The 10,456-nt window shown below is 38.0% G+C and overlaps 1 pseudogene; it reads left to right on the top strand.

The window, feature by feature from the left end:
- The first annotated feature begins 1,759 nt into the window (after nucleotides 1–1,759).
- On the top strand, nucleotides 1,760–4,256 carry LOC128594240 (mitogen-activated protein kinase 6-like; annotated as a pseudogene).
- The last annotated feature ends 6,200 nt before the right edge of the window (nucleotides 4,257–10,456 follow it).

The following is a 10,456-nucleotide window of genomic DNA, read 5'->3' on the forward strand; positions in this document are numbered from 1 at the left end:
TTGGTTGTAAAAGTACAATTTATCTGGGGAGGGTGGCTCGGGGCCTTTCCATCTGCACCACCTGTCTCCTCAGCATGGTCCAGGTCATCACCATCAGTCCCAGAACCACCTTCTGGAGAAAGCTCAAACCACGGACTGCATGGGACATTATGCCCTGGTTCATCTTCCTTTGGATCCTTAACTTTGGGATAAGTTCTAACTTGCTCTACTATATCACAGCAGTCAATAGCATGAACAAGTCTGAAATTAGACTGTATGCTAGTTATTGTTATATGTTACAACCTAGGAAAATAGTTAGATGGCTTTTCCTCATTCTCATGGCTCTTCGGGATATCATCTTTCAGAGTCTTATGGGCTGGAGCAGTGGCTACATGGCTTTTCATCTGTATAAACACCATAAATGTGTCTTCTACCTTCACGGCTCCAGGTCTGCAAGAAGTTTCAATCCAGAGATCAGAGCTACTCAACATACTTTAATTCTTATGACCTGTTTCCTTTTCTTTTATTGGACAGATTTTATTTTCTCCTCTTACTTTGGTTCCACTTTGACAAACAATTATGCAATTTTTAAGAATGAATTACTTCTAGGATTTGGTTATGCTAGTCTCAGCCCCTTTATGCTGATTGGCAGGGATTCAACCTGGTTAAAGGCTGGAACACTCATTGAGAAGTTGGGAAAACTATTTCTACATTAATTCCTCCACTAAGCAAATGTATATCATTACATGATATAGTCTTTTCCCAGCACAACTTTTGTCTGCCATAAGTTAGCCGTGTCTTATAAGAATTGTATGCCAAACTGAATCCTCTAAGAAGCAAACATACAATAGCTGGGGGCCCTCACTAAGGACATTATGGTATTTGTGATCTACATGGTGTATTCTGATGACTGTCTAAAATGGGGTTACATTTATTCATGAATTAATAAAAAGAAGTTTGGCCAGCACAGCCGGAGACCTGAGCCAACACTGAGGGCTGTCTGCGGGCCCCGCACTCTCTCAAGGAGTCCTGTGGTAGCCAAGTAAGATGGACAGTAGCTTTGATTGTGATTGTGGTGAGCTGGAGCCACCTGATCACTAACTAAAGACATCTTCTGTTAACCAACAGCTGCCAGGGCTTCCTGTTGAAATATATAGCAACAAAGGAAGAAGAGAAGCAAAATGGAAATAGTGCTTACCAGCACCTTAGAATGATGCTGCTCAGGACCAGTCCAACACTGAATGTATCTGCACTGTGAGGAGAATGTTTATGGAAGCCTGTTGTATGCATATTTAGTCACATTTTTATTAAATGTTAAATCATTTAGCACAATAAATCTGAGTGCATAGCATGTCATTTCATTCCATTTGAGTTTCTTGAGTGTTTTCTTTAAATGTCTGTGGAGTTGCTGCCCCTTTCTTGAACTATGAGTACTGCAATCTTTTTAATTCTCATTATGAGTAGAGCTTTTTGAGCTTAAAATCAAAGGGCAACTCAATGGGCCTGATTGGCTTATGCAATGAACATCAAGAAATCATCTTGCTGTGGAAGCATAATTATTTTTCTTCTCCCCTTTTGAAAAGATATTTCCTTTTTTTGGGGGGGGGGCAGTTTTTGGCCGGGGCTGGGTTTGAACCTGCCACCTCCGGCATATGGGGCCAGCACCCCACTCCTTTGAGCCACAGGTGCCACCCAGATCTTTCCTTTTGATGCCAGTTTCCTTCCTTGTTTATACGAGTTCAACAATTCAAAAGGAAGAGGCAATAGTAAGGGTTTCAAAATGGCAGAGAAATTTGAAAGTCTCATGAACATTCATAATTTTGATTTGGGCTCTAGGTATATGGACTTAAAACCATTCGGTTGTGGAGGCAATAGTTTAGTTTTTTCTGCTGTAGACAATGACTGTAACAAAAGAGTAGCCATAAAGAAAATTGTCCTAACTGATCCCAGAGTGTCAAACATGCTCTACATGAAATCAAAATTATTAGAAGACTTGACCATAACACTGTGAAAGTGTTTGAAATTCTTGGTCCTAGTGGAAGCTAATTAACAGATGATGTGGGCTCTCTTACCAAACTGAACAGTGTCTACATTGTTCAGGAGTACTGGAGACAGACTTTGCCAAGTCTGTTCCTTTACTAGAACAGCAAGCCAGGCTTTTCATGTATCAGCTGCTATGGGGGTTCAAGTATGTTCACTCTGCAAACGTACTGCACAGAGATCTCAAACCAGCTAATCTTTTCATTAATACCGAAGACTTGGTGTGAAGATAGGTGACTTTGGTCTTGCACGGATCATGGCTCCTCATTATTCCCATAAAAGTCATCTTTCTGAAGGATTGGTTACTAAATGGTACAGATCTCCACATCTTTTACTTTCTCCTAATAATTATACTAAAGCCATTGACATGTGGGCTGCAGGCTGCATCTTTGCTGAAATGCTGACTGGTAATACCCTTTTTGCAGATGCACATGAACTTGAACAAATGCAGCTGATTTTAGAATCTATACCTGTTGTTTACATGGAAGATCGTCAGGAAGCTTCTCAGTGTAATTCCAGTTTACATTAGAAATGACATGACTGAGCCACACAAAACTTTAACTCAGCTGCTTCCAGGAATTAGTCAAGAAGCACTGGATTTCCTGGAACAAATTTTGACATTTAGCCCCATGAATAGGTTGACAGCAGAAGAAGCACTCTCCCATCTTTACATGAGCATATATTCTTTTCCAATGGATGAACCAATTTCCTGTCATCCTTTCCATATTGAAGATGAAGTTGATGATATTTTGCTTATGGATGAAATGCATAGTCACATTTATAACTGGGAAAGGTACCATGATTGTCAGTTTTCAGAGCATGACTGGCCTATACATAACAACTTTAATATTGATGAAGTTCAGCTTGACTCAAGAGCTCTGTCTGATGTCACTGATGAAGAAGTACAAGTTGATGCTTGAAGATATTTGGGTGGAGATTGGGAAAAGTATCTAGAGGATCCTGCTTTCGATGCCAGTTACTCTCCTGAGCTTGGCTGGCAGTACCCAGATCATCATGAAAACAAATATTGTGATCTGGAATGTAGCCATATTTGTAACTACAAAACGAGGTCATCATAATATTTAGATAACTTAGGTTGGAGAGAGAGAGAAGTTAACCATTACTATGAACCTAAGCTTATTATAGATCTTTCCAATTGGAAAGAACAAAGTAAAGAAATATCTGATAAGAAAGGCAAGTCACCTACGATGCATCTTAGAAGAGTACAGATGAAAGTTACTAAATGCAGAATATAAATGTCTGAACACAATAACTAAGAAAATGCCATTAAGACTATGTTAACCAGTTTGATGAAAATATTTCAAATTATATATAAAAACCAGCACATTGTACCCCATGATTGCATTAATGTACACAGCTATGATTAAACAAACAAAAAAAAAAAAAAAGAAAGAAAGAAAGAAAAGCAAGTCAAGGGTAGCACCTGTGGCTCAAGGAGTAGGGCACTGGCCCCATATACCATATACCAGAGGTAGCAGGTTCAAACCCAGCCCTGGCCAAAAAAATAAAAATAAAAAAGAAAGGCAAATCAAAATGTGAAAGGAATGGATTGGTTAAAGCCCAGATAGCTCTGGAGGAAGCATCATAGCACCTGGCTGAGAAAGAAAGGGAAAATAATCAGGGATTTGATTTTGATTCCTTTATTGCAGGAACTATTCAGCTTAATTCACAACACAAGCGTAGCGATGTTGTTGATAAATAAGTTGAATAGCTCAGTGTCCCAACTAGAATTGAAAAGTTTGATATCAAAATCTGTAAGCCAAGAAAAACAGGAAAAAGGAATGGCAAATCTAGCTCAGTTAGAAGCCTTATACCAATCTTCTTGGGACAGCCATTTTGTGAGTGGCGGGGAGGAGTGTTTTCTCATTAATCAGTTTTGTTGTGAGGTAAAGAAGGATAAACAAGTTGAGAAGGAAAATACTTACACTAGTTACTTGGACAAGTTTTTTTAGCAAGAAAGGAGATACTGAAATGCTAGAAACTGAGCCAATAGAAGATGGTAAGCTTGAGGAGAGAGGAAACGAGGAAGAATTTCTAAACAACAGTGGGGAGTTCCTCTTTAACAAGCAGCTTGAATCCATAGGCATCCCACAGTTACACAGTCCAGTTGGGTGACCACTGAAGTCCATACAGGCCACATTACACCTTCTGCCATGAAATCTTCCCCTCAAATTCCTCATAAAACATACAGCAGCATTCTGAAACATCTGAACTAAAATACTCAGCAGACATTTCTCTTTGTATTCGTCATGAAATGTGTCGTCTTTTTTTATTACTAGTGTTTAAAATCATTTTTTAATTTAATCAGATGGTGTCATTTAGTAAGAATTTTATTAGTTCTCAGTTTTTAAAATCCAGATCTTTTTTCTACATGTAAGATAATTTTCATTTTAACTGGCATGTCGTTTGCACACAAAAATAGAGAATGGAACAAAATAATGCAATGCAGGAGGAGACAAAAGAAATGCACTAAGACAAGTAAAAACACTCTCTCATAGAACAATGATCTGTTTTACAGGAAACAAATCTTGCCTTGAAATTTACACAAAGAAGACTGTAAATGATGGCATGAAAATACCTATTTTTTTCCTAAAACATTTTTCATTCAGGAGTATCCTCAAGTTTTTCATACTGTCCACATTTCTTAAAACACATGATAACAGCAGCAACTGAAAATGAATGCCGAATTGGTACACAAGTGTTATCTACCTCAAGGTAACAAAAATATGTGGCAGAGCATATGCCACCCATAGTGCTTCACAATATGCACTTCTATGTAGCCAGCGTTTATTGTAGTAAACTATTCTTAATAAGATTCCTTCACCATTTATAAATGCTCTAAATGTTCTGGTATGCATTCTTTATAGTGAAGTGTTAATACATTGCATCTTATTTATTTTAGCAAATCAGTATATTTTCTGTATTTAAAAGTTAACTTAGTTTTTAAAATTTATTTGCAAATATACTTTTCCCATTTGGCACTGTGGTTTGTTGCCTACCCAGCTGAATATATAAAGTCACCTTATCCTAAGGCTGTCTACATACTTAATTTACACAAGTGTTCATTTTAAGTGCTCGCTGTGTATAGGAACTTGTATTTTAGAGGTGCTTGACCTAGCTACAAAGAAAAATTAGGAATAACTTTATTATAAAATGCTCCTAAAAATCTTAATTGTGTTTATTTTTGTAAAAACCTGTTAGACTTGTGTACATGGAAGTAATTAAGGTACATCATTATTGTAGTTTAAAAGTCGTACATGTTAAGACATTTTGTTTTTACTGAACGATCTGTTCCCCATCTCAAGGCAAGCATGAATAAAGTTAGGTTAAATGTGTAGCATGTGGCATTACAGTTTCTTAGAATTTGTTTCATCTACTTTATTTTATTGACTCTTTCTGTATCTTTGGTTTATCCTGTTTGAAAAAAGAGAACAAATAAAACATGGCCAGCAAAAGAAAAAAAAAAGATAGAAAGAAAAAAGAAAGAGACATCCCCCTCCACAGGCTTTCAGAGAGGGTCAGGGGAGGCCCGCATGTGCAGTGACTCTGGTTCCCAGGTGACCTCTGAACCGTCAGAGTACAGGGGAGGCGGAGCAAGATGGCAGCCGAGTAACAGCTTCCTTGCATCTGGGCACCGTGAGTCTGGGGATATAGGACTCCAGGCATCTCTGGCTGGTGGGATCTGCCTATCATCACCCCTGAGAGGATACAGGGAGTCAGTGAGAGACTTCTGGACCCCAAGAGGAGGACTAAAACAGTGGAAAACCAGCAAGTGGTCGTGTGTGTTCAATCCATCTAAACCCGCCCTCAACTTCCACAGGCACGAGAACTTAAAGAGCAAGAGGAAGTGAAAGGAAAATTAGGGCAAGGAAACAGATAAAAGAAATCACTCATGAGGAAGAATCAGCAGAAAACTCCAGGCAACATGAAGAACCAGTCCAGAACAACCCCACCAAGGGACCATGAGGTAGCTACTGCAGAGGATTCCACCTATACAGAAATGTTAGGAATGACAGAAAGGGAATTTAGAATACACATGTTGAAAACAATGAAAGAAATGATGGAAACAATGAAGGAAACTGCTAATAAAGTGGAAAATAACCAAAAGGAAATCCAAAAACAGAATCAAATAAGAGATGAATGATATGAAAAATATAAAAAGGATATAGCAGAGCTGAAGGAAATGAAACAGTCAATCAGGGAACTTAAAGATGCAATGGAAAGTATCAGCAACAGGTTAGACCATGCAGAAGAAAGAATTTCAGAGGTAGAAGACAAAGTTTTTGAGATAACTCAGTAAAAGAGGCAGAAAAGAAGAGAGAGAAAGCAGAACGTTCACTGTCAGAATTATGGGACTTTATGAAGCATTCCAACATACGAGTTATAGGAATTCCAGAAGGGGAAGAAGAATGCCCCAGAGGAATGGAAGCCATACTAGAGAATATTATAAAAGAAAATTTCCCAAATATCACCAAAGATTCTGACACACTGCTTTCAGAGGGATATCGGACCCCAGGTCGCCTCAACTCTAACCGAGCTTCTCCAAGACACATTGTGATGAACCTGTCCAAAGTCAAGACAAAAGAAAAGATTCTGCAAGCTGCCAGGAGTAAGCGCCAGTTGACCTACAGGGGCAAATCCATCAGAGTGACTGCAGACTTCTCTAATGAAACTTTCCAAGCAAGAACACAGTGGTCATCTACCTTTAATCTACTTAAACAGAACAATTTCCAGCCCAGAATTCTGTACCCTGCTAAGCTAAGCTTCAAAATTGATGGAGAAATCAAATCATTTACGGATATACAAACATTGAGGAAATTTGCCACAACAAGACCAGCTCTACAGGAAATACTTCAACCTGTTCTGTACACTGACCACCACAATGGATCAGCAGCAAAGTAAGAACTCAGAAACAAAAGGACAGAACCAAACCTCCACACTGATGCAAAAGATAAAACTAAGCAATGGACTCTCACAAAATAAGATGAATAGAATACTACCACACTTATCAATTATCTCAATAAATGTTAATGGCTTGAATTCCCCACTGAAGAGACATAGATTGGTTGACTGGATTAAAAAACACAAGCCATCCATTTGCTGTCTGCAAGAAACACACCTGGCTTCAAAAGACAAATTAAAGCTCCGAGTCAAGGGTTGGAAGACCATTTTTCAGGCAAATGGAATTCAGAAGAAAAGAGGAGTTGCAATCTTATTTTCAGATACATGTGGATTTAAAGCAACTAAAGTCAAAAAAGACAAAGATGGTCACTTTATATTGGTCAAGGGAAAAATACAACAAGAAGACATTTCAATTCTAAATATCTATGCACCCAATTTAAATGCTCCCAGATTCTTGAAACAGACCTACTCAGTCTGAGCAATATGATATCTGATAATACCATAATAACAGGGGACCTTAACACTCCTCTTACAGAGCTGGACAGATCCTCTAAACAGAAATTAAACAAGGATATAAGAGACTTAAATGAGACCCTAGAACAACTGTGCTTGATAGACGCATATAGAACATTCCATCCCGAAGATAAAGAATATACATTCTTCTCATCGCATCATGGAACATTCTCCAAAATTGATCATATCCTGGGACACAAAACAAATATCAACAGAATCAAAAGAATTGAAATTTTACCTTGTATCTTCTCAGACCATAAGGCACTAATGGTGGAACTCAACTCTAACAAAAATGCTCGACCCCACCCAAAGGCATGGAAACTAAACAATCTTCTGTTGAATAACAGATGGGTGAAGGAAGAAATAAAACAGGAAATCATTAACTTCCTTGAGCATAATACCAATGAAGATACAAGCTACCAAAACCTGTGGGATACTGCAAAAGCAGTTTTGAGAGGAAAATTCATCACTTTAGATGCCTACATTCGAAAAACAGAAAGAGAGTACATCAACAATCTCACAAGAGATCTTACGGAATTGGAAAAAGAAGAACAATCTAAGCCTAAACTCAGTAGAAGAAAAGAAATCTCCAAAATCAAATCAGAGATCAATGAAATTGAAAACAAAAGAATCATTCAGAAAATTAATGAAACAAGGAGTTGGTTTTTTTGAAAAAATAAATAAAATAGATAAACCATTGGCCAGACTAACGAGGAATAGAAAAGTAAAATCTCTAGTAACCTCAATCAGAAATGATAAAGGGGAAATAACAACTGATCCCACAGAGATACAAGAGATCATCTCTGAATACTACCAGAAACTCTATGCCCAGAAATTTGACAATGTGAAAGAAATGGATCAATATTTGGAATCACACCCTCTCCCTAGACTCAGCCAGGAAGACATAGAGCTCCTGAACAGACCAATTTCAAGCAATGAGATCAAAGAAACAATAAAAAATCTTCCAAGCAAAAAATGCCCTGGTCCAGATGGCTTCACACCAGAATTCTATCATACCTTCAAGGAAGAGCTTATTCCTGTACTGCAGAAATTATTCCAAAAAATTGAGGAAGAAGGAATCTTCCCCAACACATTCTATGAAGCAAACATCACCCTGATACCAAAACCAGGAAAAGACCCAAACAAAAAGGAGAATTTCAGACCAATCTCACTCATGAACATAGACGCAAAAATTCTCAACAAAATCCTAGCCAATAGATTACAGCTTATCATCAAAAAAGTCATTCATCATGATCAAGTAGGCTTCATCCCAGGGATGCAAGGCTGGTTTAACATACGCAAGTCTATAAACGTTTCCACCATATTAACAGAGGCAAAAATAAAGATCACATGATCCTCTCAATAGATGCAGAAAAAGCATTTGATAAAATCCAGCATCCTTTTCTAATTAGAACACTGAAGAGTATAGGCATAGGTGGCACATTTCTAAAACTGATTGAAGCTATCTATGACAAACCCACAGCCAATATTTTACTAAATGGAGTAAAACTGAAAGCTTTTCCTCTTAGAACTGGAACCAGACAAGGTTGTCCTCTGTCACCTTTAGTACTCAACGTAGTGCTGGAAGTTCTAGCCAATACAATTAGGCAAGACAAGGAAATAAAGGGAATCCAAATGGGAGCAGAGGAGGTCAAACTCTCCCTCTTTGCTGACGACATGATCTTATACTTAGAGAACCCCAAAGACTCAACCACAAGACTCCTAGAAGTCATCAAAAAATACAGTAATATTTCAGGATATAAAATCAATGTCCACAAGTCAGTAGCCTTTGTGTACACCAATAACAGTCAAGATGAGAAGCTAATTAAGGACACAACTCCCTTCACCATAGTTTCAAAGAAAATGAAATACCTAGGAATATACCTAACGAAAGAGGTGAAGGACCTCTATAAAGAAAACTATGAACTCCTCAGAAAGGAAATAGCAGAGGACATTAACAAATGGAAGAACATACCATGCTCATGGATGGGAAGTATCAACATTGTTAAAATGTCTATACTTCCCAAAGCAATCTACCTATTCAATGCCATTCCTATCAAAATACCAACATCGTACTTTCAAGATTTGGAAAAAATGATTCTGTGTTTTGTATGGAACTGGAAAAAACCCCGTATAGCTAAGGCAGTTCTTAGTAACAAAAATAAAGCTGGGGGCATCAGCATACCAGATTTTAGTCTGTACTACAAAGCCATAGTGCTCAAGACAGCATGGTACTGGCACAAAAATAGAGACATAGACACTTGGAATCGAATTGAAAACCAAGAAATGAAACTAACATTTTACAACCACCTAATCTTTGATAAACCAAACAAGAACATACCTTGGGGGGAAAGACTCCCTATTCAATAAATGGTGTTGGGAGAACTGGATGTCTACATGTAAAAGACTGAAACTGGACCCACACCTTTCCCCACTCACAAAAATTGATTCAAGATGGATAAAGGACTTAAACTTAAGGCATGAAACAATAAAAATCCTCCAAGAAAGCATAGGAAAAACACTGGAAGATATTGGCCTGGGGAAAGACTTCATGAAGAAGACTGCCATGGCAATTGCAACAACAACAAAAATAAACAAATGGGACTTCATTAAACTGAAAAGCTTCTGTACAGCTAAGGAGACAATAACCAAAGCAAAGAGACAACCTACGCAATGGGAAAGGATATTTGCATATTTTCAATCAGACAAAAGCTTGATAACTAGGATCTATAGAGAACTCAAATTAATCCACATGAAAAAAGCCAACAATCCCTTATATCAATGGGCAAGAGACATGAATAGAACTTTCTCTAAAGACAACAGACGAATGGCTGACAAACACATGAAAAAATGTTCATCATCTCTATATATTAGAGAAATGCAAATCAAAACAACCCTCAGATATCATCTAACCCCAGTGAGAATGGCCCACATCACAAAATCTCAAAACTGCAGATGCTGGCGTGGATGTGGAGAGAAGGGAACACTTTTACACTGCTGG

The sequence above is a fragment of the Nycticebus coucang genome, chromosome 9, assembly GCF_027406575.1.
Source record: "Nycticebus coucang isolate mNycCou1 chromosome 9, mNycCou1.pri, whole genome shotgun sequence".
NCBI lineage: Eukaryota > Metazoa > Chordata > Mammalia > Primates > Lorisidae > Nycticebus > Nycticebus coucang.